The sequence below is a fragment of the Pteropus medius genome, unplaced genomic scaffold (genome assembly GCF_902729225.1).
Source record: "Pteropus medius unplaced genomic scaffold, Ma_sr-lr_union100, whole genome shotgun sequence".
In the NCBI taxonomy this organism is placed as follows: domain Eukaryota; kingdom Metazoa; phylum Chordata; class Mammalia; order Chiroptera; family Pteropodidae; genus Pteropus; species Pteropus medius.
Genome location: NW_024351731.1, coordinates 6035761 through 6047303, shown reverse-complemented (window position 1 = coordinate 6047303; position 11543 = coordinate 6035761). Strand labels below are relative to the sequence as shown.

The window sequence follows — 11543 nt, the reverse complement described above, 5'->3', positions numbered from 1 at the left end:
CTTCAGCTGACTCCAGCAAAAGGGGACATGTGGCTTCTGCTTATTGGGGCGTCTCTTAGCCCGGGGCCTGGGAAGGAAGGAGGGTTTAGAAGATGAGTGATTGAAGCAGTTGTGGGGTCAAGTGATTGTCAGAATCGCAACCTGTTTCGTCTGGGAAAACCCAAGTCACTTTTCCCCCCATTCTGTGCATGTGCCCTGACTTCCCTGCAGCCCTCTCCCCCCATCCTCTGGTCATGGACAGACAGGTAGGGTGCAGGGGAATCTTTCGTCTCCTCTGTTTTGTGCTTATAGGAAAACAGGAAGAAAATAAGCTGGAGGATTGGTTTACTGATTAAGAAGTATATGGCACACTGCCGGGCATTGGAAACATAGCCTCCTTTAAAAATGTGAATAATTTTCTGCTAGATCTGAATTATGTGTTAAAGCATAAGAGTTGATTTAATGCTTGGGAGAGATTTTGCAGAATTTGCTAGAAGATGGAGAGAGGCCGTAATTGTGGTCTGGAGCTGTGCAGGCCCCAGGTGGCATGGCCCAGGCGTGATAACTCAGGTGCTTCTGGTGGGAGGGTAGGGAAATAGGTTGTCTTAGAAATCAAGAATTTCAGCCCCATTCAGGCTGATTGTTTTTGTGGGCAGCAGCTGTAAAGACCAGAAGTGGATCATTTGAGATGCATTTAAAATGCATATTAGGTACTCAGAGGTGGTGGGCGTGGCCGGATGCCCCCCTCCCCAGGGGAGACTGCCCGGGGCTACTCCCAGCGCCGGTGAGAGTTGCCTGCCCCTCTCAGATGTGTGCTGCAGCCGGGGCCCCCGTCACGTCAGGGAAGCTGAGCAGAGCTCGGTCTGGGTGCGCTCCAAGGTGGCCAGCGGCTTGTAACACCCTGGGCTCTCTCCGCCCTCAGCTTTTCTTCCTGGAGAGGAGGGGTGGTGGGAAGGGGGCAGAGGAGCCTGGGAACGGACCCTGCCCGGGAGTGCCCCCTGCAGGCAGCGTGGCGGCAGCCGAGGCTCCCCGTCCCCAGGGGAGGACAGCAGCCAGCCTTGAGGCTGCTCACTGTGGGGTCAGCGTTATCCCTGAGGTCAGAGGGACGGTGGAGAGGAGAGGGGCTGTGCCGAGGTCCGGGCCACGTTGTCATTTTCTTCCTGCGGTGCCTGCTGTCCCCGGCACCCGTCTGCACCCTCGGCCCCCTCCCGCAGCCCTGTAACCCAGCCCTGTGTAGTAGCCAGCAGGGGTGGTTCATGACTCACAGCCTCGCGGGCTGGCACAGAGTGAGGGTGACTGGCCAGCGCCGTAGGTGGCAGACAACCCCAAATTGCCGGTGCCCTCCTTGAGAACACCCCTGGCAGAGCCGTGCCTGTAATTTGTGGGGCTGGAATGTGCTGGAAGCCGTGTTCTCACTGAGCACAGGGAGGGTGGTGCTCCGCGCTGGCCTCTGCTTCCCCAGGTTTTCGCGATGGCAACGTGATTGTGCTGCCGAAGGCGCCTCGGCCCAGCTCCGTTAGGTGGGTCGCTTGACTCCAGGCCAGGAAACGTGAGAGCAGGTCGACGCTGCCAAGTGGAAATCTGACCAGGGAAGGAAAAGGCTGCCCGGGAGAAGAGCGGCCACATGGGAAGGGGTGGGACGGACCCCACCAGGAGCCACAGCCGGTCCACCGCTCCTCCCCCACCGTGCCGGACAAGGTCCCCTTGTTTGGATTAGCTTAATTACCCCACCGAAATCGATGAACAAGGATCTTTTTAGACATGGAACTTTCAAAATGTTCTTCGAGTGGGCTTTTTCTTTTTTAAGGTATCAAATGCTAAGCCTTTGTGAAGTCAGACACTTCCAGGGACCTGGGAGATGGGACCTTACTTGCGAGAAGGAAGCGACCCTGCCTGAAATCAGAAGGAAACTTGCCAAGAGTTAGCTTTTCCAGGCGGCACACACAGTGGTCGTTTTCAGCCCACTGCGTTTGGGTAGTGGGGACGCTGGTGACGTTGGACGTGGCCTGACAGTGTTGTGAGCCTGCTTCCTTGGCAGGTGACTTTCAGAGGAGGCATTTTAAGAAGATTAAAACATCCGCAGACTTGGAGGGTGACAGCATAATCCACTTACTGTTTTCATACCACTTAATAGGGTTTTCCTTCTAAACGTGCATTTCCACAGTGGCCCTTCCACCGCAGTGCGTGGATGCCGGAGGCTGGGCCGGTCGGTATGGGCACCCGTGGGGTGTGCTCATCCAGGCAGACCTCGGAGGTGCTGCTGGTTCCGTCCAGATCACTGCAGGAAGGCGAGTCATAGCCTTTTTGTTGGTGGGGGGGTCTTTGCACTAACCCTCTGTGAGGCACAGTGGGACAGTGGGACGAGGTCTGCCTCTACTCGTTTTCTGAAAGGTTCTGGGAAATGAAACAAAACCCTGAAGCTGGAGGGAAGGGCTCTGAGTTCTGTTTGGCCCGTTTGGAACCCACGGCGAGGCAGGGGTCACACAGGGTCGACGGCGAGTCCGTAGAGACCCCCCCACGAGGGTGCCCATCGTACTGGGCGTTTTGTCCCGAGTGTAGGAAGGAGGGTGCTGGCCATCCCCCAGGTGGGCTCCGCTCACAGCTGGAGAGATTTGCAGAGCATCGTCAAGTTATAAGCTCGGCTCCCGTGCTCTCCTGCCTCTGTTTGGCCCGGATCCCAGGTGAGGGGAGCATTGTTCAGCCGGAGGTCGGCTGTGTTTTCATCCTTCCAAACCTGTTGAAGGATTTGGCTGGCAGGGGGAGCTGCATTCCTGAACCAGAGCCCAGAGGCCCTTCATTTTGCCGCATTCAGGAAGAACCTTCCACCTGGGGTCTTGTTGTGCAGCCTGCATGAGCTTTCAGAGTCTCCTGGAGACTCTCTTCGGCGGTTTGCCTTTGAATCCTGGAGCCAGCTAGCTTGCTTGACCACCGGGTCATTCCCATTTCAAAGAAAGGAAAATCTTGAGTGCAAAACGTAGCAAACCTTTAAAACAGATGACGGAGGAGTTGGAACAGCGCGCGTATCTGGTCCAGATGCCATGGTCACTGTACTTTTACATACAAATTGCACAATTTTTGAGCAACCACTTGGACATTGCGAGGCCAGAAAACGATAAATAAGCTCCTTGCTGCCAACATTTTAGTCATCGTTTTAGGAAAATACATCCAAAAGTATGATTTTTGGTTTGGAATGAGAAGGGACTATTTTCCCCAAGTTTTTTCGGGGGAGGGGTTTGACACCCCCAGGCAGAGGACGACCTTGGGGGCACCCGCCACGTGGGTGGAGGCTGCGCCTCATCCTCGTGTCCATTAAACCGAGGTTCACAGCTGCAGTGCCTTGAAGCAGTGATCTTCAGACACATTTGCTCCTGACCTGTGAAGAAGCTTTGAAAACTACGGGCACATTTTTAAGTTGACATCTAAACTTTTTTGTGCTAATTTTAAGTAGCTGTAAAAGATGTACTTTCTAGTATATCGTAAATATGGACATTTAAAATCACCGTTGCGCTCAGAAGTCTCCAATGTGAAACACGAATGACTTGGGGCCCGTCACCCTTTAAAACATCGTGACGCGGCCTTTTCTTCGTCAGCTTGCGTGTTCGCTTCATTTCCCCTCTTGGAATTTTATTCTGTCACGTGTTTTTATACCTTAAAGTTTTTTATTGATCGTTCTCACATTTCTCTGACAGAAGTATACAAAAACTGCACTTCAAAACATTTCTGATCGCAAGGAAGCGTTAACTCAGCCCAGGAGACTTTGTCGTTGAAGCATCGGTACGAAACTGATGACAGAAGCGTGCGTGTGCCCTCGCTTGTCGCCCTCCACGACAGGCGCCCCACTTCTGCAGATTCATGGCAAGACCCTCCCCCAGCAGAAAGGTCCCCAGCTCACTCTGCTGTCTCCAGGAGAGGCCTGTAATTATGAAACACAGAGAATCCATTGGAAGCGGGTGTGTCTTAAAGTGCCGGGTGGGGGTCCATTTAAGGTGCCTCAAAGGAATTGTTGAACGGCCCTTGCTGCTGGAACATTCCAAGAGAGGAAGGGAGTGTGTGAAGGCGGCCTTGGGTGGCGCCCCGTGGGAGCTGGACTTCCACCACTGGGCCCTCCCAGGCGGTTCAGCTTTAGCCACGAGGTCTTAGGGACGTTGAGGATCTGGCAGTAGTCGGAGTGCCCACACCGAGACCCCGTGGGGCGGTCTTCGTGTTCGCACAGGGCTCTCTGGTGCTTCTGCCATGTTGTCTTACTGTGCTTGGTGGGTGGGGGTGAAGCATTTGCTACCTCATTAAAATAAGACATCAGTGCTGCATCATTTGTTGCACATTTTCTCGATTTCTATGTCAGAGGGCAAAAGATGCATTTCATAAACATGCGTGCCTCGGCGGCAGTGTATTTTTATTTGGTCGGGTTAAAATGTAAGCCTGTGGAATGGTGTCGAGTTGAACTTGCCAGGAAGATGTGTTAGAAGCAGAAGAGATTTCAGAAGAGGTTTTGCCCACTGGGGTCCAGTGAGCCCGCTCTGCTGGCCTGCCACCTCGGAGCAACAGTGAGTGTGCTCTGGGGGCCAGTGCTGTCTGCTCATCTTTAGGGGGAGGGCATTGGGGACGGGGGCGCTGGGCTGGGCTGGGTTTGCCAAGGTGGGGTCTCCCCTGAGATCTCCCTCAATCCAGCTTCGTGGGGCAGGAAAGCAGGCCGCTCACCTGGCTCTTTGACTTTGGTCCTGAGGCGTCGCTGGGAGCCTTACCTGTCCTCTATCCTCAGGCTGCCCCCTGAGAATCCCCTTGTGAACGCTTCACCGTAATGTCCGGGGACAAGACGTGCCCTCAGACTTGGAGGCAGAGCCTTAGTTCCCAGGGAAGAGTGAAGGCCAGAGCTGGCTCCAAGGTCACGGTCTAGGCTTCTGTGGATAACACTGGCCCAGCCTGTGGGAGAAGGTCGTGAACTCGCTAGCCCTCCGTTGGTCTCGAAGCACGAATTCTTCCTCACTCACTCTTGGCATCTTCGGCCTTGGTACTGAACTCGAGGTTTTAGGCTCTGAAAGGCTTAGAGAAAGGCCAGGGCTGCTGGCCTCGCACAGTGGGGGTCACTCACCCTAGACCCTCCCTCCTCACCTGGGGCTAGACTCCAGTGTGCAGATCTCCCAGCCGGCTGCCTGCATGGGAATGCTGGGGCAACTGGGAGTGGTTTCCCATCACTTATGGAAAACCGTTCGCGTGAGCAGCTGGGAGTCGGCCCTGTGCACTGCCCTCTGCGGGATGGAGCCAGGTCTTTGGGGACTGCTGGGGCTGCTTGCTGTCCTGCACCCCATTTGGAGGCAGTTCTGTCTGGGTGCTGGGCGGACTGTGGAGTTGAGGCCGTCTGCTCTGATTTGCCTGCGTGGGCTCTCAAGCCCAGCGGGACCGGGCAGAGGTCTGGGGTGTTCCAGCCCATTCAGCTCACCCTTGCATTATTCAGACTTCTAAAGTGTTTTCACTTAAGAGAATAGGGAGTGGCCTGGGCCCTTCATTCTTCAGCAGAAAGTTGCAGTGCCCGGCCTTGTGCGGGGAGCATTTATATCCTGGCTGGGCCATCCCTGGCTTGGCGTGACCTTGGCCCAGAAGACGCCCACTGCTCCAAGCTACAGCTTCTGTGTTGTAACCTGGGGAGCATAATGAGTATTTGTTCTGGTACTTAGCAGACCCTGGGAAATAACACACAGAGGGCTGGGTCCTGTGCGGAGCAGTCAGCCTCCTTCTCTCTGCAGCAGAGGTCCCTAACCTTTGTGGCACCAAAGTGCTCCTAGGAGAATGTAATAGCTGATCTCAGGTGGGGCTGAGGCAGTGATGCTGGCGCTGGGGAGCAGCTGCAAATACAGATGAAGATTCGCTCGCCCACCCGCCGCTCGCCTCCTGCTGTGCGGCCTGGTTCCTAACAGACCACGGACTGGTACCAGCCTGCGGCCTGGGACTTGGGGGCTGCTGCTCTGCAGAACCTGGTGAGGGCTATGCTGTCTTAACTGCATTTTGCAGAGGAGAAGGAGGCACAGAGAGGTTAAGTACCTTGCCCAAAGCCACACAGCTTATGGCCGAGCCTGGGTGTGAGCCCCGGAGCCCACCTGGGGGTGTTAGGTCTCATGCTGGCGCTGTGAGACCCGGGGGTTCAGGATGCCTGTACCCATAGGAAACGCTGTGTTTACACGTGTGTTGAGAATATGCGTTTTTGCCATTTGGGATACTGTGTCCTTTTCCTTCAATACAACTGAAAATTTTTCATAAAAGAAGTGGTGTTTAACACCAATCAGATGCAAAATAAAATTGAGACCATGTTTTCAACAAGTCATAGACTAGCAAGGTGGGTTATACTAATAATTCGAAACTGGGAGAGGAGACGAGCATTCTGCAGCGTCACGGGGGACCCAGGTGAGTGGGAGTGTCCCTGGGGACCTCTCTCCGCGGCATTGTCACCCAGCTGGTTATCGGCCTGTCCTTGGCCCGTTCCGACAGTTTGAGCAGCTTCAGCAGCGAGGCTGTGTGCTGATAAGCGTCCTGCGGATGATGTCAGTTTGTGGTTGTGAAGTTCAGATAGGGTTTTGATTAAGTCTGGCGGGTCTGTGGGAGGGTCTCGAAGCCAGCTAAGTGCAGGCCGTGGTTTCTGCCTGGTTATGATACGGTTTTGGGAAGTAGGTTTTGACAATTTTCGTGTGGCTTTCCTCGTGAGCCCTCAGAAGCTCGTGGCTCTGGGGATCTGTTCCTGCCCACACAGCCCTCCTGGGCTTGGAACCCTCAGGCTCGGGGCTGGGATTCCAGGCCCCCCTCGCCCAGCACCGCCTTCCCCCAGCCACACGGCTCAGCGCGCCCTGAGGGCTGCGGAGTCCTGCCGCTCCGTGACGCCCCGGTGCAGGCGCTGCAGGGACCCGGGCGGGCAGACGGGCGGAGGACAGCTGTGCCCTGCGTCCGTGCTCGACGCCGACTGGGCCGTACGGGGAAGAGCCAGCGGGAAGTTTGTGACCCTGCCCAGGCCGCCGCCATGAGCCCAGCACGTTTCCGGTGGCGTGCGCTGGTGACGCGTGCAGGCGGCTGAGTCGCCCGCGGGACCCAGTGGCATCGCGCTTTGAGTGCTGGTGTGCCGGGCGTCGTCTGTCGTCTGAGTGTTTCTGGGGTCGTCACAGCGTCTTTGACAGACAGCCGTGAGTACGTACCAGGGCCAGGCTGTGTGTGCTGCCACCTAGACTCGTGGTTCCGAATCTGCCGACTGCTGGGCGCGGGAGCAGTGGCTGAGCCCGTCACGCAGACGAGGAGTCCGAGGCCCGGAGCCCTCAAGGAATCTGTCCGGAATCCGTTCTCGTCGAATGTCTCCGCTAGGGAATGTGCTAGGGACAGTGAGGGAAGCAGCGGGACGCAGTTCCGGCCCCGCAGAGAGGCGCCAGCGGAAGGACGACGCACAGCCGGCGCCGCTGCGGGGCTCGCCCAGCATTCGGGGCCGTTGCCGCCTTCATGTGAGGCTGTTCGCGGAGGGCTTCCTGGAAGTGGAGGCTCTCCTAGCTGGCGTGGGCAGAAACCAAGCTTGACCGTCGGGGCCTGAGGATGGGGTTGCTGCTTTGGACGGTGGAGGTGGGGGGTGCGCCTTCAACCGAATATTTTAGTAAGTGACGACCCAGCCTGGGAAGAGGCACCGCCAAGCGTGGCTGGTGGCCGGTCAGAGGCTGACCCCAGGACTGTCAGGAGGGGGCAGGGGCTGTGCGCCAGGGCCTGGGAAGTGGGAGAGACTGGGCTGGACCTCAGATGCTCCGCTGACTGGTGTGGGGCCGCGAATGCTCCCGGGGCCTTTCGATCTAGGAGAGAACCTCTGCTCAGCACCTGGGCTGTGCGCCGTGAGTGGCATCCACGTGACGTCCTGCCAGCTGTGGCTCGGTCGACGGGAAAGGCGCTGACTTCCGGGTAGGTGCGACCTCGCTACGTTTACAGGTGGACTGACTGCGCCCCTGCTGGACACTGTCCCTCCCCAGCCCCCCCAGTTGGTGTCCTGGCCTGGTTTTCTTGTCCCCTCTCTCCGGGGTCCCCGTCCTGTCTGTCACTGGCGGGGGCTCCTGCGGCAGCTTAGGAGATAGGACCTGTGAAGCAGGAGCTGCTTGGTCGATGCCTGTTTGGCCCCCACTGTTCTGAACACCCCTGGGCGTCACTGCGGGAGGATGGGTGCCCTGGACAGGGTCCTTGGACCGCATCGCATGATAGCAGGGAGGGACTCAGAAGCATTCCATGGGACCTGTCATGTGCCACACGCAGCTTCTGGTAACATTTAAACAGCCCTGTGACAAATGATCCCTATTTTTAAGATGGGATGTCCTTATTGGATGAAGGGACTGGAGAGGGGTGACCCTGGGAATCGACCACGTGCCACCTCCCTGCTTCGCAGGAGAGGACAGCGAGCAAGGCGGATAGGTCGCTGCCCTTGCGGTGGGGAGACCGGGGCACCTGCGTCCAGCGACCTGACCCCCGACCCCTCGCTGGTCGCTGTCGGGTGTCGAGGGTGGAGCGTGTCTCCAGCGCAGACAGGGTGTAGCGGAGGGCTCTGCACCCCACGAACCACCTCAGGCCGTCCTGCGCAGCGTTGGGCCTGGCCCGGTTCTTTCTGCCACCAGCTGCTCTGAAGCCCCAGACCAGGAGTTCTTGGCCTTTCCCAAACCGTTCTTTTTCTTTTGCAGGTTTCCACTCCAAGATCTTGTCTAGATTTACACTTTTTTAAATCGCAAAGCTGTTTTATACATGCAGAGGCTTCATTTCCAAACACGTGTGCTCCTCGCACCCCCCAGACTCCTCACCTCGGCCTGCAGGTGACACGCTGTCAGCCGTGGGGCTCCTGCGGCTCCGTGTCAGGCTCCGTGTCAGGCTCCGTGTCTGCCATGGGTTTTCCCCACTCGGATTGTGGGTGTGGCAAGGAGGTTGCCTTCTGTACAGTGAGTCGTCAGTTTGCGTTAGAGGCCTGCGTGTCTGGTGCGTGTGGTGCTGCCTTGATGGTCTGTCTTCTTGGCACCGTCCCCGAGCGACTGCACATTTCTGACAAGTCCACGTAGCTGGGGCCCTCGGGCATGCGGCCTCTGTCCGTGTGGCAGAGTCGGGGTGCCCTCACACATCCGCTGTCTGCCGCCGAGAACGCGTTTCCAGGCTGATGGTTCTAGTCTTGATTTGATAATTGATCAAGAACTTCTTGAGTCAGTCCTTCGTAACTGTAGATGTTGTGGTTTTTATTGATAGCTTCAGCCCCACCCCTCCCACCTGGTGACTGCCTTGCCCATGTGTCGTCTTGGAAGGGCACCCGCACTGTGTCTGTGGTGTCCTTCTGTTGCCAGGAAGAGGGTGGCATCCGAAAGTAGGACCAGGGGAGTCGAAGGAGTGGGCAGAGCCGAGGGACACCAGCGAGGGAGGTGGTGCCCCAACCTGGGCCTGTCTGCACAGGGAGCCATCCACCCCTAGGCCCAGGGGCTCGGGAGGAGCAGGTACCAGAACCATCTGGAAGGGGGGCTGCAGGAGAGGGGCGACCTGTCGGGCGTCCACTGTGCCTGCCTTCCGGCCGCCAGGCCTAGTCCCCTGCTTAGCGGGAGCTGCTGGCTGTGGGCTTATGGCGACTTGGGGGTCTCGAGGAGGTGGCAGAAGGGAAGCAGCGCATTGGCCGTTGGAGCCGAGAAGCACAGGCCGAGGGCCTCGGTGGGCGCAGGCGCAGCTGCCACCTTGCTCGGCTATTCCAGGCCCACGCGCATGGCCGGCCACTTTCATCACTTTATGGGGCTGCAGCCGGGCTCCCGCTGACTCCTGGGCAGCCTCGAATTGACCCGAGAGCAGTCTGAGCGCTCTGGCCACGGCGCATGTGGTAGGACCACCGTGAGGGCTGGGCAGGGAGGGCGGCCTGGATTAAACATGCACCTGAACCACGCTACCAGCGCCCAGTGCCAGGCAGAGGGCAGCAGGCAGCCCTGCGGGCCGACACGGGGTGAGCAGGCACTTCCCTGGACCTGCGGGCGAGAGGCCCTGCCCAGGCCCCGGGTGTAAACGCAGCGCGCGGGTCGGATTAAGGTTTTATCTGGAGCGTGGCTCGTGTGCTGGTTATGAAATGTGAGACCGCTGCGCTGCTGACCTGTTTTTCTTCTTGCTCAGTCTTTCTGCAGCTCGGTCTGTCCTGGGTTACTCTGCAAAACGAACGCGCTAACGCCGCACGCAGGTTCAGAACACGCTCGTTGTCCGCGCCGCGGACCCCGCCGCGCGCCTGCCGGCTGCCTGACCTGACGCCGTGTCAGTGGCTGGACCTGCGGCTCCTGCTTTAGTCCGTTTCAGGATCAGCTCAGGAAATCGTGGCTTGAGCTTTAGTTTCTGATGTCACTGACTGATGAGCCCCCAAACCTTCTCAGCTCTGTGTAATCTGGGCTGGCCCTTATAGTTTTTCCCAAATTTAGGAAATTAAAAATTTCCATCTTTCTGTTTTTTTCTACCTGCCTTCTTGTGTGTGTGAACCTCAGTTGCTCAACTCAGTTCTAAAGGAAACTACAAAAGGAACAACTTTTAACAATTATGAAAAAATTATGTAATAATCATTACAAAGCAAAAGTCTCTAACCAATCGAGTGGCCCCATATATATCCTTCCCCTGTTTATCTAGTTTTAACCTTTTTTGGGTCATGGATTCTTTTAAAATTCTGGTGAAAGCTATGGAAAACCCCCCGTTTTCTGTATACCTTAGGGAGTGTTCACGGGGTTCCAGCCCCCCGCCCAGGGCTGCGCTCTCCAGCTGAGGAGCCCTGTTCCTGAGCTGAGGCCGAAGGCCCTGAGGGGCTGCCTCATCTGTGTTGGCCCTTGGAGGTGGGGTGCTCGGCCCGGCAGTCCGCGAGAGCCAGTGCAGCTGGCAGCCCCGGAAGCAGGTAGACTGGGGTTGGCGCTGGTCTTGGCCTGAACTCTCCCCCAGAGGAGCATGTTCGAGATAAACCCCAAGGGTGGTGGCCACTGTAGCTTTCTGTTGTCGTGCCCAGGACCGGCACTGACCACCGGTGGGACTCGGGGCGTCTGTCTTGGGTACGCGCGAGGCGGAATGCCGTCTCGAGTGACGTGCAGTGCCGTCGTGCTGGTGGCATTAGGGTGCCCCAGTCTGCTGTGCAGGGAAATGCAGGGTAGTTAAAATTAGCAGTGAGAGCCACAGAGCGTCAGTGTTGTCCAGAAGAACTGAGCAATGTCACATTGAGATAAGACTTGGGAGTGGCTGGCGGAATTCCTGGTCCTGGGCCCGGAGAGGTGGAAAGGTCAGGCTTGGAGCTACAGCAAGTGGGACCTTATTGTCAGCACGGAGTCCTAAAAGAGGGGCCACTGGGACAGACCTCTGCATTTGTACCGGTGGTTAATCTTGTAGCCACGGGTGTGCCACAGCGTGGAGAGTGGCCTTAAAAATATATATGGTACGATGTTACAAAATCATACGTGTGTATGATATTGTAAGAAATTACATAATGTCGTTTGGCTATATAGCATATATAATAATACATTATAGCTTATATATTAAATAGTATAATACAATGTAATATTTGCTTTGTTTAAAATTCTCTGAGGGGC

The 11543-nt window shown here is 56.8% G+C and overlaps 1 protein-coding gene across 3 annotated transcripts in view; it reads left to right on the top strand.

Moving 5' to 3' along the window:
* Window positions 1–11543, top strand: part of SLC45A4 (solute carrier family 45 member 4) — a 70913-nt gene that overhangs the window by 1565 nt on the left and 57805 nt on the right. The window contains exon 1 of one of the 3 annotated variants that reach the window (XM_039845925.1): window positions 1870–4523. The exons of the other annotated variants lie outside the window; for them this stretch is intronic. The gene's annotated coding sequence lies outside the window, so the exon portion shown is untranslated. Of the gene's footprint in view, window positions 1–1869; window positions 4524–11543 lie in introns of those variants that run through there. 3 annotated transcript variants of the gene reach the window in all.